Raw genomic sequence first — 15,618 nt, 5'->3', positions numbered from 1 at the left:
ACAGCTCTCTTAGAGCTCTCTCAGCCCCACCTACCTCACAGGGTGTCTGTTGTGGGGAGGGGAAGGGAAGGAGATTATAAGCCAGTTTGAGTCTCCCTTAAGTGGTAGAGAAAGTCGGCATGTAAAAACCATATCCTCCTCCTCCTCCTCTTCTCTTTCCAAACTCTTTTCTCCTTGGGCTCCACCCCTAAATCTCCAGGAATTTCCTAACCTGGAGTTGGCAACCCTAATAGGAAAACAGGCTTTGGGTAGGAAATTGCTGCTTCTAGCTGAGGTGCTGGACTTACTGGTGAAACACAGAACAGCACTGACAGGTGGGGTATTAACATGCCTGATAGATACCCAGTTCCTTCTCTTCAGCACAATCGAAAGTCAGGTCTTAGAACGCAATTTAAACACATAAAAACAGGGAGGAAAGTCTGTTCTCCTACACACATACACACACACACACACACACACACACACCATTTTAGTGATGAATTCTTATCTCGAGAATTGCACCCGATGATTTAAAGTGCCTCTTGCTGTCTCGCCTCTCGACTGTTTATACAGCCACCTGATTTCCATATCACAGGACGGATCCTGCTGCATGCTTCCCCCGCTTAGCCCCACCTCACCAGCCTTATCACTCTCCACCACGTCGGCCGATCCCAGGAGCAATTGTCTGGTGAACATCAAAAGGCCTTTCTTGGTTGCTGGGGACACCGAACACAGCGGCAACGATTTGGGTAGCTCAAAACGTAGCTCCTTGACAGGCCTTGTACATAAATGCCTTGTCTCCTCGGGCAAATCCTACACGATAAGAGAGATACTCTATTTCATTCACATTTTGTTCAACTGTATGTGATTGTGAAGATAAAAGCTAAAATCCATTTGCAGCACACATTGGAGGGAATAAACAGGAGCTCTGTGGGTCTTGGGAATGGGGCATGGATAGGGTTGGCAGCTCCGGATGGGGAATTCCCAGAGATTTGGGGGTGAAGACTGGGGAGGGTGGGGTTTGGGGAGCAGAGGGGGCTCATCTGGGATGTGATTCCATACAGACCACCCTCCAACTCAGTCAGAGCTGAGTAGAGGAAGGCAATGGCAAACCACCTCTTCTTGCCTTGAAAACCCCATGATGGGGTTGTCATAAGCTGGATATGACATGATGGCCCTCTTTACCTTTTAAACCTGTAAGGGCAAAGCCAACAGCAAAGATGTTTCAGAGCCAGTAGCTGCTGGCCCTTCTCCCCTTCCTTCCCTGCCTTTCTCTGCCACTTGCAGGGTCCTGCCAGTGGGTCTCGGGAGCAGAGCATTAGGCCAAAGCCAGTCCCAAGAACCCCACATAAGTGATCCACGAATCCTCCGAGGATGGCATGCTGTTTGAGGAAGGAACTCTATGCAAACCCACCAGCTTCCAAAAAACAGCCCAACGGAAATGGGCCCGTTCTCTGGGAGGATCGGGGGGCCTGCAGCTCCCAGCCGTTCAGACATGACACCGATCACAAGAACCGCTGGTATATTTTGGGAACTAACTTTGCACTGACATTGTCAGAGGCTTTCTGCCCTGCCTCAGGTCCTTCATCAGAACTAATGATCCAGTCAGCTCAGCGCCTGCTGCCATGCGTGTGTAGTGAGCTATGATTCTTCCAATGCAAATGGCTTTGCGTTTATTTGCGCTGAATTTCCTCAGCTTTGTTTTATTACACAGCTGCTCACTTTGGAGAGGTTTCCCTAAAACATAGAATGCTAATGTTTATTCCAATGTCATCTGAAAGTTGGCCAGCCTCTATCAAGCTTTGCCCCCAGATCCTTTATGATTAAGTTAAAGAACACTAGACCCTTTAGCAATGCCAGCATTTTACTTCCGTATTGTAAAAAGTCTGTATGTTCTCGCATATTGTTTAACCCGTTAGTCACCTAGATAAGAACTTTGCTTCTTCTCCCATGATTGCTGAGTTTCCTTAGGGCCCCTTTTACAAGAGAACACAAAAAGTTTTTAAGGAGGAGAAGAAGAAGAAGAAGAAGAAGAGTTGGTTTTTATATGCCGACTTTCTCTGCCACTTAAGGGAGACTCAAACCGGCTTACAATCACCTTCCCCTCCCCTCCCCACAACAGACACCCTGGGAGGTAGGTGGGACTGAGAGAGTGTGATTCGCCCAAGGTCACCAAACTGGCTTTGTGTGTGGGAGTGGGGAAACAAATCCAGTTCACCAGATTAGCTTCCACCACTCATGTGGAGGAGTGAGGAATCAAACCCGATATTACTTGCAGATAGAGATGAATGGGCAACACTATAATTAGCAAAGTTTGTGGCCCAGGTTATAAAGGCAAAGTCAAAACCCTTTAATGTAAGTCTGGTCAATGAATAATTCCTTATTATTAAAGGAACAGTAAGCTTTTGTTAAAATGACTAAACTGAGGCTCTCGTACTTTGGTCACATTATGAGAAGACAAGAGTCACTGGAAAAGACAGTCATGCTAGGAAAAGTTGAGGGCAGCAGGAGAAGAGGAAGACCCAACAAGAGATGGGCAGACTCTATCAAGGAAGCCACAGCCCTCAATTTGCAAGACCTGAGCAAGGCTGTCAAAGATGGGACATTTTGGCGGACTTTGATTCATAGGGTCACCATAAGTCGGAAGCGACTAGACAGCACTTAACACACACACACAAGCTATTGTTAATTTTGATTCTTTTAGCTATAAAGCTTGTGTTTAAAATGCATTTTATGTATTTTAATCTTCTAATGGACATTTTATGGATTTTACCCGGTACTGTGATTGTCTTGTTTTGTTTGTTGTTTTCATTGTTATGCTACGGCTTTGAGCTAATGCAACAAAATTAACAGGAAACTAATAGTATTACTCAACAATCTCAAAATAAAACTGATGTGCCGAGTTTTCTTGTCCACACTGAAAAACCGACGGACGTTCCAAACACCTTGGTGAAAGAGACACCTTGACTGAGTCTCAGTTTCAAAGGGCAGAGCCCTAGAATTCATGAATCTTGGCAGAACCCAAGTCTGCCTGGAGGAAATGAGCTAATTACTGTTCATTACAGAAACAGGAGAGCAGAAGCAGACTCTGCTCCAGAGTTCATGCACTTAACACTCAAGAGCCTTCCACCAGAAAGGGGGGACGGGGACAAACCAGCGCATGAGAGAGGCAGAGAGTTCTACCAGACGCCTGCTAGCTAAAAAATCTAAGAGACCGATGAGATAAAGGATTCCGTTGATTATCTCCAATTATCGCCATTGACAAAGATGGCTAGAGAACTGTCATATTCACAACAGAAAAATGGCTTTTTAAAAGAAATATAAAATGATATCCCAATAGGCAACCCATTTTTCTTAACTGCCTCTGATACTCCTGTCAGTACGGATGATAACAGTCACTTCTTAGGAGAACTTCACAGCACCACCGATGAAAGACTTTCGTTGATGAATCACCTGCCTTTTAACCCAATTAATTAATTGATGCAATTTAAACTAAAACCTCAATAAAGTGCTTTTGATGCATTGAAAGAAGTGTGAGGTGATTAAGCAGATGTCTCTGTTCATTGCAAGAAAAGAAGGCTTTCTTTAATATATAGTTTTTCCTCCTCTGTTACAATAACACTGGACAACTAATGATCCACAAAAATAATCAAGCACCCTCTTAATTCTGAGGAACAGTGATTAAAAATCACAGAAAATTAAGAAATTAGCTATAACTTTGGACGACCAAGCGACTGACCCAGGCATCTCAGGGGCAAGTTCTGGGGGAGGACCTCCAACTGCAGAGGCTCCTCAGTGGTCTAGGGCCAGCTCAGTGGGTACCATGACAGGAAGTCTCCTGTTTAAACAGCTGAGTACAAAACCACACCCTCCTCCCACATCTCTAGGCCAAGGCCATCCAGGCCATCCAAGGACAACATCACATCCCACAGCAGGAGAAGCACAATTTTGTCTCCTAACAAACGGATGAGCATTTAATTTGGAAGGTTCTCGTTACTACCCGAGTTTGTGCCTCCCCCAGCTGTGCAGAAGCAGGCCCTGACCCTGGTCTGGCTCTCGAGTCTTTTCAACGGCCTGTCACTCTTCTGCTCACGTATCCGCCACACTTCTCTCTTAACCAGTTTATCTGACAAAGATAACCTGCATTTTTGAACAATCCTGTTTAACAAATAATTTCAGTCTTAATACCAGACATTTTGGAACAGAGGCAGGCATACATGAACCCATTTCTGCCAATGTTTTGGGAGCATGAGGAATTGTAAAATTAATCACAATTGTTTCTATCAAATTAAACGACTGGTCTAATCTATAATTTAAAAATTACTTCACTTACTGAAAAGACTGTAATTACACTACAGGGAGCAACCTTAATGGTATTTTTAAGCGTCTCTTTCCAAAACTGCCACCAGACTAAGAAAATGTCAGGTCTCCTACCTAGAAGGACAGTGGTAGCCCCACCCCCTCCCTCTGGAGGGACACCTATTTGGCAACGGTGGCAGACTGCGAGGGTCTGCAGCATTTTGTAACTGAGGTGAGTTTCTCCAACACTTGACTTCACAACGGACGCCAAGGGAGCCCCACCCCATATTTAGAGAAACCAGGAGTGTCATGGATCGGCTGTCACATAAACGTAAGAGTTGGTCAGAAGCAGTTTACCGTTGCCTTGTTCTGCACAGTGCTAACCAGGGTTAGCTGAAATGGCACTATCACTGTCTACGAAAGATCCTCCGCCAGTGTCAACTTCCGCTACTGCTGCTGCCCAGTGGCTACCCTTCAAGGATTCCTCCACCCCCATCACCATTGAACACACATGAACACATGAAGCTGCCTTCTACTGAATCAGACCTTTGGTCCCTCAAAGTCAGTATTGTCTACTCAGACTGGTGGCAGCTCTCCAGGGTCTCAAGCAGAGAAAGGTCTTTCACATCACCTACTTGCCTAGTCCCTTTAACTGGAGATGCCGGGGATTGAACCTGGGACCTTCTGCATGCCAAGCAGATGCTCTACCACTGAGCCACAGCCCCTCCCCAAACCACTGGAACTGTCTGCTCTCTTCTGCTGATGTGGCCGTTGATCTCTGAAGGGAGTGGACACATCTTTATCTGATGTCTCAGCTGTGACCAGTTCAGGAGCAAAATGAGCACCTGTATGCAAATGCGCATTTAGACATAAGTTGATTATAGCTTTTGAAATTAAATAATAAGATGTCTTATGCTGTCTATTTGTAGTTTAAAATGGCTGCCACATCCTTGTGGCAGCCACAAGGACGCCGTCACATCTAGTTTGGCCTTAAGCGAAGACATTTATGAGATGGAAGTCATGCAAGAAAGAAAAAACACAAAACAATATTTGCAGACCATGATTTAGTGGCTGAACATGTGATTTATAAAAGAGCACAGCTCTGGTATTAGGAAGCCGAGGATGGCCCGGCAAACGCTGAGTGACGCTTTCCCTGAAGTCAGTTGACAGGGCTGGTTTGAAAGATGAGAAGCAATAGAAGTCTGTGTCTTTGAGGTACAAATTCTAGATACATCATGGAGGTAGGAATGAGGGAGTCCTGTGCCGTAAGGGGACACAGAAATTTGGCCTTTGTGAATTGGACTGGGTGAGGTCTAACCAGAGCAGAGTAAAGCGATACCATCACTTCGCGTGATCTGGACACTAGACTTCTGTTGATGCAGCCCAAGATCGCATTTGCCTTTTTAGCTACAGCTACTGTATGTATCTTGTCCGATCTCTCGAGGAATTCCACCCTGGACTTTACAGGAAGAGTTCCTGATAAAAGTTCTGGCAGCAGCATCCATGGAATTCAGGAGGACTTATTCTTCTGTATAGCATTGGACTTTGAGAAGGTGTTTCGCACACCAGCCAGGGTTCTGAGAGATAAAGTGTAATTAACCAGATTCCTCTGTTTGTCTAGAGCCCGCAGACTGAACTACATGCTCATCCCTTCATGATTCCTTATCCTTTACTGTTTGCCATCTAGACATCAGGCGAAATTTATCATCCTTCGAAGCACAGCAGGAGCTTTAACATAGCAGAATATTATAATGCCTTTTAAAACGATTATTCCTGCTTGAAAAACCCGACAGTGGGAGGACAGATGCCAATTTGCCACTGAGAAGAAGTAACCTTATGAATATAGATGGGTTAGACGTAAAGGAAGAATGAAGCCTTTCAAAGTGCTGAAGGTAGGAAGCGGGCCTGGTGTCCAGGGATTTCGAAACCTTTCTGCACAGCTGAATCCACATGAAAGAAGGGGAAGGAAAGGGAAGCAGGGCAGAGGCATTCCCGGCATGGTACAGAAGCACGCCGGAGGCACTCTGCAGAGCTCGCCGAGGCCGGCGAGAACGGCTGTGGTGGGCGAGGAGGAAATGGGCAGAAGAATTCACAGCAGGTCACCTGATAAACGTTCACCAAAGAAAGGCAATTTGAGCTTTCTGCAAATTAGAAGAGACAAGTGGAACAACTCTTCAGGCCCTCCATTTACCCTGGGCACGGCTCTGTAAACGCACAGAAAAATGAACATTATCGTTATGTATTATAATGAATGTTAAAATCTCACTGCACAGGGACACAAGGCAACCATCCCATATCCATCCCACCAGTCCAGCAATTCTCTTATGGGATGGGACAGGTTGCACAACGCGTTTGTATTGCATCCACTTGCAGAAGGGAAGAGTCAGGTCAAAAGGACCACAGAAGGCAAGCAACAGCTGAGAAGCAATGAAATTCCTGCATGCTCCCCTCATGAAGATGAGGTACCCTTCTAGGTACAGAAATGCATATCGGATATAAGAGCTGTCTATATCTACAGCACGCCCACCTTGTCTTTAAAAGCATTTCTCTCATTCTAAAAGAGAAAATATTTCAAAGGAATTTTTTCAGCACTCCCCAAATTACCAATTTTTTAATCGGAACCAACTGGGGAAAAATGCCTTGGGGGAAAAACAGGAAAAAATGGGCGGCGGGGGGGGATGTTCCCAATTTTTTCCAATCCTCGGCTTTTACATCTCTAATGTCTGAGAACAAAACTGGGTTTCTGAGCATCTGACAGTCCAATCATGTCTGTTTAGCAGCAAGATCACAATAGGTAGCCATGTTAGTCTGTAGTAGTAGAAAAAGAGCCAGAGTCCAGTAGCACCTTAAAGGCTAACAAAATTTCTCCCAGAGTAGGAGCTTTTGTGAGTCACAGCTCACTTCTTCAGATACTGAGGTATTTGAAGAAGTGAGCTGTGACTCACAAAAGCTTGTATGCTGCCAGAAATTTTGTTAGCCTTTAAGGTGCTACTGGACTCTGGCTCTTTTCTGTTGTTTAGCAGCAAGCCAAACTGAGTCTATGAGGCCCTGCTGCTCAGGTAAGTGTGTGAAGACAGTTGCAGGCTTAAGTTTAAGAAAAAAGGTTTTTAATCCTCAGGGTGTGTTTGAAACTATGTGGATAGATGTGCCAAAACCTCCAGCATTCACCTTGTTGAATATTCAGCAAAAAGTAATATACTGTGCCTTGGTACATTATGCCAATTATACAAAATATGTATATTATACAAAATATGGAGACTTGCATGCATTTCATGCTTATCCCTTTTTTATTTCTGAAGCACACACTGTGTACGTTCTCCAGAAATTTTCCTTGGTACAGAATTTTGTTTGTTGAGTAAAAACAGTTTTACATATTTCTTCCCCTTTGAAAAGCTTCACTTGGTAATCACTGCGTCAGCAACAGACAGCCTGCACATGAAGTGTGGAGAAGTGTTCTTTATACCCATTTACTGGTAATCTTTTTCAGAAATTAAAACTATTGCATATTTATTCAAGCCAGACTGAATCCATATTATAGGGTTGCCAACTCCAGCTTGGGAAATTCATGGAGATTTAGGGGTGGAGCCTGGGGAGGGCTGGGGTTTGGGGGAAAGGAATCCACTCTCCAAATGAGCCATTTTCTCTGAGGGAACTGATCTCTGTAGTCTGGAGATCAGTTGTAATTCCAGGAGAGCTCCAGGCCCCACCCAGGGGTTATTGTGCACTGATGACTAAATAATATAAAGAATATTCTTGAATGCTAATAAATGCTTCCAATACTATGCAATATAAACCAATGAAGTATTTATTCCATATAATAGTCTCTGAGAGTAATCATTCTTAACAATGCATAAGATAAATGAAGTCCACACATGGAGTGGATACCATAGTACAACAAAAATCACAATCTCTTGAGTGTTACAATGTCTTGTTAGAGCAATGTAGTCACACTTATGCTCAGAAGATGCCACTGGATTCAACGAGATGGGTTTCCAGTATTGTACCCATTTCACCGCTGGGGTTTCTTCAATCAGGACAGTCCTAACGTGGCTGCTAGGCGGATTGCCTGTCAAATAGTGGAAGACTGTATCTTCTCCTTCAAACAGACGACATTCTGGTTCATCCCACCCAGAGATTGGCAATCCTGATCCATAATGCTTTATATTTAATTTTTGAAATATATTTAGAAATGTCAGTGGAGCAAATTGCAGTGCAGCATGTTTACTTACTTTAAGAATGGACAAACGTTAAATTATGAGGCATCTAACAAAATGTTGGATTCATGTTAATTGGAACTATACAATTTCTTCAACCTGAACTGAAATGCAGCAGTACGGGGGGGGGGGGGGGGCAGTCCGTTTATGCTTTAAATGCCTCTTAGTAACAGTGTTTTTCTACGATTCTGCTGTCAAACATTCCTGACCTTTTTGCAGATCAATGCTCTTTCAACAGTGCATCAAATCAAACAAGAATACTTATTTATAAAAAGAAAAATAGCTGATAATACATGGTTATTTTTCACAGTAGCCTATATTTCGTGAACCCTGGAATTGAAGGGACGGGAGAAAGGAAGCCCTGCGGGTGCTGCCTCAAAGCTTTATTTATACCACCTGCAGCTTCAAACAGCCAACTGGGGAGAAATTCCCTAAATTGTAAAAATAGAAAGAGGTGCAAAATATTTTATCTGCACAGGAGGCAGGACCTGAAAGTGTGTGTCAACAGGAAAGTTTATTTGATTAAAGTACAACGTTTATCCTATTTCTTGTTCTCGTCTCCCTCCACCTTGTCCCTGTACTACTCAGAGACTATATGGAATGTCGAACTGACAACCAAGAATGTTTTCTACATCAGCTCTATGCTTGGTTGAGTAGAGCTAGCCAGATGGGTTATTCGGATGTTGGAAATTGTTAATATATCTTTAAAGGTAGGGGGTGCCAACTGTTCCTCAGCAGAACAGGCTTCCTCGGGAGGGGGTGAGCTTTCCTTCTCTGGAGGTTTTGAAGCAGAGGCTAGATGACCATCTGTCAGCAATGCTGATTCTACGACCTTGAGCAGTTCGTGAGAGGGAGGGCATCCTGGCCATCTTCTGGGCATGGAGTAGGGGGTCACTGAGTGTGTGTGTGGGAAGGTAGTTGTGAATTTTCTGCATTGTGCAGGGGGTTGGACTAGATGACCCTGGTGGTCCCTTCTAACTCTATGATTCTATAATATACCTTGATGGAAGTGGCTGTGAAACCCCTCATGGAAAAAAAAATCTCTTCAGACTCTGAAGAACTGGGTAACTGATGTCCAGTGGCTAGGGTTGCCAACGTTCGGTTGGGAAATGCCTGGACATTTTGGGGGTGGAGCCTGTGGAGGGAGGGATTTGGGAAGGGGCAGGACTTCAGTGGGGTATAATGCCACAGAGTCCACGCTCCAAAACAGCCCTTCTACTCAGGAGAACTGATCTCTGTAGCCTGGAGACAAAATCTAATTCTAGGAGGGCTCCAGGATGTGGGGGCAGGAGTGGGGCTTGCTCCCTGTGAGCACAAGAGCCGTCCAGACAGACCCCAAGAGCAGTTCTTTCTGGGCAGCAACTCAAAGGACCTGAGTGCAGTGCCGCCCCTCGGCCCTTAAGATCCCATCCCCGGGGCTGGCTCTGTTTTTTCTCACTTTCTGCTTCGTTCTTGCCTCACAAGTTACCATGAGGGGTCAGGATAAAGCCCACCTTGTATAATGAAATAAACTTGGTCCTAGGCTGTATTGACCCGGGAACACCCCTTTTTGCAGGCAGCTACTTGTGCCTGCAAAATAGCTGGCATAGCCCCGTGAAATTCAGTGGAGGAGTTTAATGGGGGGTTGTAAAAATTTCATTGCTCTGCCCAGAGCCAATGTCCTTTCTCAGATTTTACCTCCTAAATCATGTAGTGAGGCTGGAGCCTGGCTCCTTGGAATGGGTCTATGGGCTTGTTCCTGGGAGAAACCAGAACCCACAACAAAAGGAATGGTGCAGGGTTTTTGTTTGTTTGTTTTTAAACAACTGTAGAGGTTTCATCAATGGGACTTAATTTCTCTACCCATGCTCCAGAGGGAACCAACCACAATTGTTATGATGAGACTTCTCTGAGCTCAGAGAAATAAGGAGTGCACCTGTCAGCCACAAAGCAATGGAGAGAGAGAGAGAGAGAGCTGAAAAATAGAAACTGCCCCTGACCACCCACCGTAGGACCTTCACTATAGAACTCCACCAGCAGAACACCCCTGGGGTGATTTCAAATAGGTGTATCTTTTGAAGCTCACCATGAATTTTGGCTCTGAGCTATAGCGGTATCATTTATCAGCACATGAGAAGTGTTCTTTACCAGCAGAAGCTCAAACGACTTCTATGACAGGATGTGCCTTTGAACAATGTCTACCTATGGAGACTATGGAGTTGGGCAGAGCAGCCTTTAGCCGCAGCATCTGAACATTTCCGTGCTCCTCTAATGTCTGGAAGCGACAGGCAGCCAAGGGCAAGAGCCTGAAACCAGTGGGAGATGGAGGGGCGGGGAACTGGAGGGGTAGCATTGGAGACATAAGTTCTCGATTGGAATAATCAGAAACTTTATTGTAAAACCATAGGCAGATTCCTAAAGAGGACTGATATTATGTCTGTGTTTACCCTGGAAGTGATATCATGACATAGGCTATTTTTTTCTCCCGCTGCCACTCAGAATGTGAGTGTGTGTGTTAAGTGCCATCGAGTCACTTCCGACTCATGGCGACCCTATGAATCAAAGTCCTCCAAAATGTCCTATCTTTGACAGCCTTGCTCAGGTCTTGCAAATTGAAGGCTTTGTCTTCCTTTATTGAGTCCATCCATCTCTTGTTGGGTCTTCCTCTTTTCTTGCTGCCCTCAACTTTTCCTAGCATGACTATCTTTTCCAGTGACTCTTGTCTTCTCAGAATGTGACCAAAGTACGACAGCCTCAGTTTAGTCATTTTAGCTTCTAGGTTGAGTTCAGGCTTGATTTGATCTATAACCCACTGATTTGGTTTTTTTGGCACTCCATGGTATCCGTGACACTCTCCTCCAACACCACATTTCAAAGGAATCTACTTTCTTCCTGTCAGCTTTCTTCAATGTCCAACTTTCACACCCATACATAGTAACAGGGAATACGATGGCCTGAATTAACCGGTGGCGCAAAATTGGAAAGGGTGTGTGTGGAAGATTCCCCACCCCCACCAGGAGCTCAACAGCCCTAGCTCTATCAGAGGCAGTTACACGTAATACTAGGGGCTGGTGATAAATCCCTGGCAATGCTAAATGACATTAGAAAAAACATTAGAAGATTTTCTAGAGTAAAAAAAGGAAATTGCAGCCAACATGTGTGTTTGTATGTGCATGCGCATGCGCACGCCTATGTAGAAGAGAGAGGAGGAGGAGGGGATAAAGGGGGTATTGATGGAATCGATTTGTTAGTCTGTAACCGTGAAAGATAATTCTGTCACTGCCTGGAAAGGCAGTAATGCAACGTCTTCATCTTAAACATAATACTGGGAAACTGCCAAGATTTTAGAGAGAGTCTGGGGAAAACTGACAGGTAAAGATGGAGGGAATATTAAGGGGGCCCACCAAGACCATTTACATCCATAAAACTTTGTACTCCATTTAGATTTTGGCTGTCTGTAAAACAAGAATGATGGGGTTTCATGCTCACCGTTCGGGCAAGCTATTTCCATTTGTATAATGGAACTTTTGGTGCTTAAACAATCCCTACCAAGAAATGGTTGAATTAATCACAGATCCTAAAAAGGCACTGGAATATCTCCAATTCCATCACGTTCGTTTCTTTTGTCAGCTCTCATCCACGAAAGCTTCCGCTCCAATAAACCTGTTAGTCTTTTAAGTTGCCACAAGCATTTTTACGTTTCTGCTGACTACCTCTCCAGAACGTCCTTTCTGTACTACTCTTCAGTTACGATCATGAATCCATCATGTTGAAGCACATGTTTGAAAATCCTCATCCTCCTAGCAAAACAGTTTGGGTTCACTGCCCATGTTAATAAAGCTGTCTCTTGTGCAGGGCTGGCTTAAGATACGGAGCCACCCCAAGAACCTGCCTGCCAGCCTCCTAGCGAGGGTGCAGAGGAAGCACTTCTGTGGCCCACCTTGGATAAATCCTGGAAAGGCAGCAGCAAAGAAGGTGCCCTTCTTTCTCCTCTCACATGGGAAGCCCGCCTTGGTGGTAGCAGCACTGGGCCCAGAGAGGGAGGGGCCGTCGCTCAGCTGTGTGGCATGCAGAAGGTCCCAGATTCAATCCCTGGCATCTCCACTATTTTATTTTTAAGGATGAGTTTACAGGTGATGTGAAAGACATTGGTCCAAGATCCTGGAGAGCCGCTGCCAGTCTGAGTAGACAATACTGACCTTGATGGACTGAGGGTTCAGTATAAGGGAGTTTCCTGCGTTCCTAAATGTGCTCAGAATCACAGAACCAGAGTTGGAAGGGACCACAAGGGTCATGTAGTCCAACCCCCTGCACAATGCAGGAAATTCACAGCTACCTCCCCCCCGCACCCCCAGTGACCCCCTACTCCATGCCCAGAAGAAAGCCAAGATGCCCTCCCTCTCGTAAACAAGAGGCACGCCCCCCCTCCTTTCACAGTGCCGCCTTCTGCCGGTTTGGTGTCCCAGTTTGGCAGGTGCTTTGGGAGTGAAACAACCAAGTGGCAGCGTCAGCCTTCACTCAGCCATATCCAATGCCACTCCTGGATGGCAACATAAAATGGTGAAATCCCGTCAGAAAGTTCCACACCCAGCGGCACGTCTCCCAGAAGGCTAGCATTGCTGGCCATCTTACCTGCATCCTATTCAGCTTGCTATTTCATATGTGACCAGAGTAGCATGGGTATGTGTGTGTGTGGGGGGAGAGGTAGTTGTGAATTTCCTGCATTGTGCAAGGGGTTGGACTAAATGACCCTAGTTGTCTCTTCCAACTCTATGATTCCATATAACCACAGGGAAGCTGACCACTAGCCACAATTTAACTACTTAAAAGCTTATGAGGCAGTAAGCTAAATGTGGCTGCTAGACATAGGGATTATTTCCCCAGGCAGAAGGCAGCATGCCCACACTTTCTTTGGGAGATTCCTCATAATCCCCCTGCTCTTTCTGAACTCCTGGGGCTTTCCCTTTTAAGCTGCCCTTGCTCTGGTTTAAATGGGAATGGTGCTACAGTTGCAGGCTGAGCCGCTGTATAGAAGCGCAACTCACAGCCAATCTGCCCCACCTTCAGAATGGTGATTCTCAGCTCTGGAGTTAATCCCTTTCAATCCTTCAGGGCGTTCTCCCCCCCCCAAAACAAAAAAAAATACTTGGGAGCTGAAGTGCCAGCAGAACATGGAGCAAGGGCAGTGGCATGTGAATTCTCTCCAGGATCAGAAGAGCATGCCTAATATATGAGGTGCTGTACACAGGCAGGACAATGCTGCTGCAGTTGTCTTGTTTGTGGCTTCCTAGAGGCTCCTTGTTGGCCACTGTGTGAACAGACTGCTGGACTTCATGGGCCTGGGTCTGATCCAGCAGGGCCTTTCTGATTTTCTTAACGCAGTCCCTGCTGCCTCGAACCATCTTGCTGCAGCTTCCACTGGCAATTCTGCACTCATGTGTGGGGCCACACCAATTTTTAGCTTCTAGCCAACACTGCCACGCTTCTACAACTCCACAGAAACCCGATGGGCATCCAATGGACGCAATAACAGTGGTCTTATCCATCACTGAAGGTTACAGATGGTGAAAAGACAAAGATTTAAATCATGCTGGTTTCCAAATTTCCCAACACCTGTTAGAGAATTCCCTTCTCCTCAGGTCATAGCCGAGGGCCCATGTCATCCTTGAACACTTTGAAAAGTTTGTTATTGAAATCTGCTGCTTTGTAAATTGGTAGTTTCACTATTGCTGTGCTGGTATTGTGTTTTATTATAGTATTTTTAGTATTTTATTGCAGTGTTCTGATGTTCTTTTAGTGCTGCTATTTTTGTTTAGTATTCATTAACAAAATATTTATTAACAACAGTTATTACTTTTACTAGAGTATCCGTCTATAATGCGATTAGTTGTTTATCCTGTTGTTTACTGTATTATTGTATTATCTTTGTATTTTATGACGTAGATGCTTTGGCCATTTGGTGGGTGGGCATTAAAAAATCTCTCCAGCCAAGAGCACAAACATCAACAACAGTGAACCACCCCAGATCTTCATGTTAGAGCTGCCATGGGTGAGTGCTCAGTGCTGATCTAACTTGTGCGAAAGCGCCTTTTCCATCCGCATGTTAACCGAACAAAGACTTTGAGACGTTTGATCTACTTTCTTTATTTCACAATCCGATGACCCAGCGATATTGGACAGAACCAATCTTACAAATACTATCTTCTCTTTGACCTACTACCTATCATAGTTAGAACTGCTAGTTTTTCCCAGCGGGTGCCCTGATGCGCTAGGGTTTTAAAAGATAGGCTGTCATTTAAATTGGTGTGACCAGCATAGATTTTTATAGAGTGGCAAATGGGTGGCTTTTACTAGGAAATAAGTGCCAAACAATGCTGCATTTAGAATCATAAAATCATAGAGTTGGAAGGGACCACCAGGGTCATCTAGTCCAACCCCCTGCTCAATGCAGGAAATTCACAACTACCTCCCCCCCACACCCCCAGTGACCCACTCCATGCCCAGAAGATGGCCAAGATGCCCTCCCTCCCATGATCTGCCCAAGGTCAAAGAATCAGCGTTGCTGACAGATGGCCATCTAGCCTCTGCTTAAAAACCTCCAGGGAAGGAGCACTTACCACCTCTCGAGGAAGTCTGTTCCACTGAGGAACTGCTCTAACTGTTAGAAAAGTCTTCCTAATGTCTAGACAGAAACTCTTTTGATTTAATTTCAACCCGTTGGTTCTGGTCCGACCTTCTGGGGCAACAGAAAACAACTCGGCACCCTCCTCTATATGACAGCTCTTCAAGTACTTGAAGATGGTTCTCATATCGCCTCTCAGTCTTCTCCTCTCCATACATAAACATCCCCAGCTCCTTCAACCTTTCCTCATAGGACTTGGTCTCCAGACCCCTCACCATCTTTGTTGCCCTCCTCTGGACACGTTCCAGCTTGTCTGCATCCTTCTTAAATTGTGGGGCCCAAAACTGAACACAATACTCTAGTAGCCAGCGGTTGTCAGAAACCCACGTCCACAGAAATACCAGCACACCTTTGTCTCCATTAATCATTTCACAATGTTGCATTTTGATGCCGCCAGCCTAGCAGTTCCCAGACACTTTAATTTTCCAATTATTGTACCTGTGGCTCAGAACAGATAAAGATTAG

The sequence above is a fragment of the Euleptes europaea genome, chromosome 16 (genome assembly GCF_029931775.1).
Source record: "Euleptes europaea isolate rEulEur1 chromosome 16, rEulEur1.hap1, whole genome shotgun sequence".
NCBI classification, from domain to species: Eukaryota; Metazoa; Chordata; class Lepidosauria; order Squamata; family Sphaerodactylidae; genus Euleptes; species Euleptes europaea.
This window is presented reverse-complemented; position numbering follows the sequence as displayed.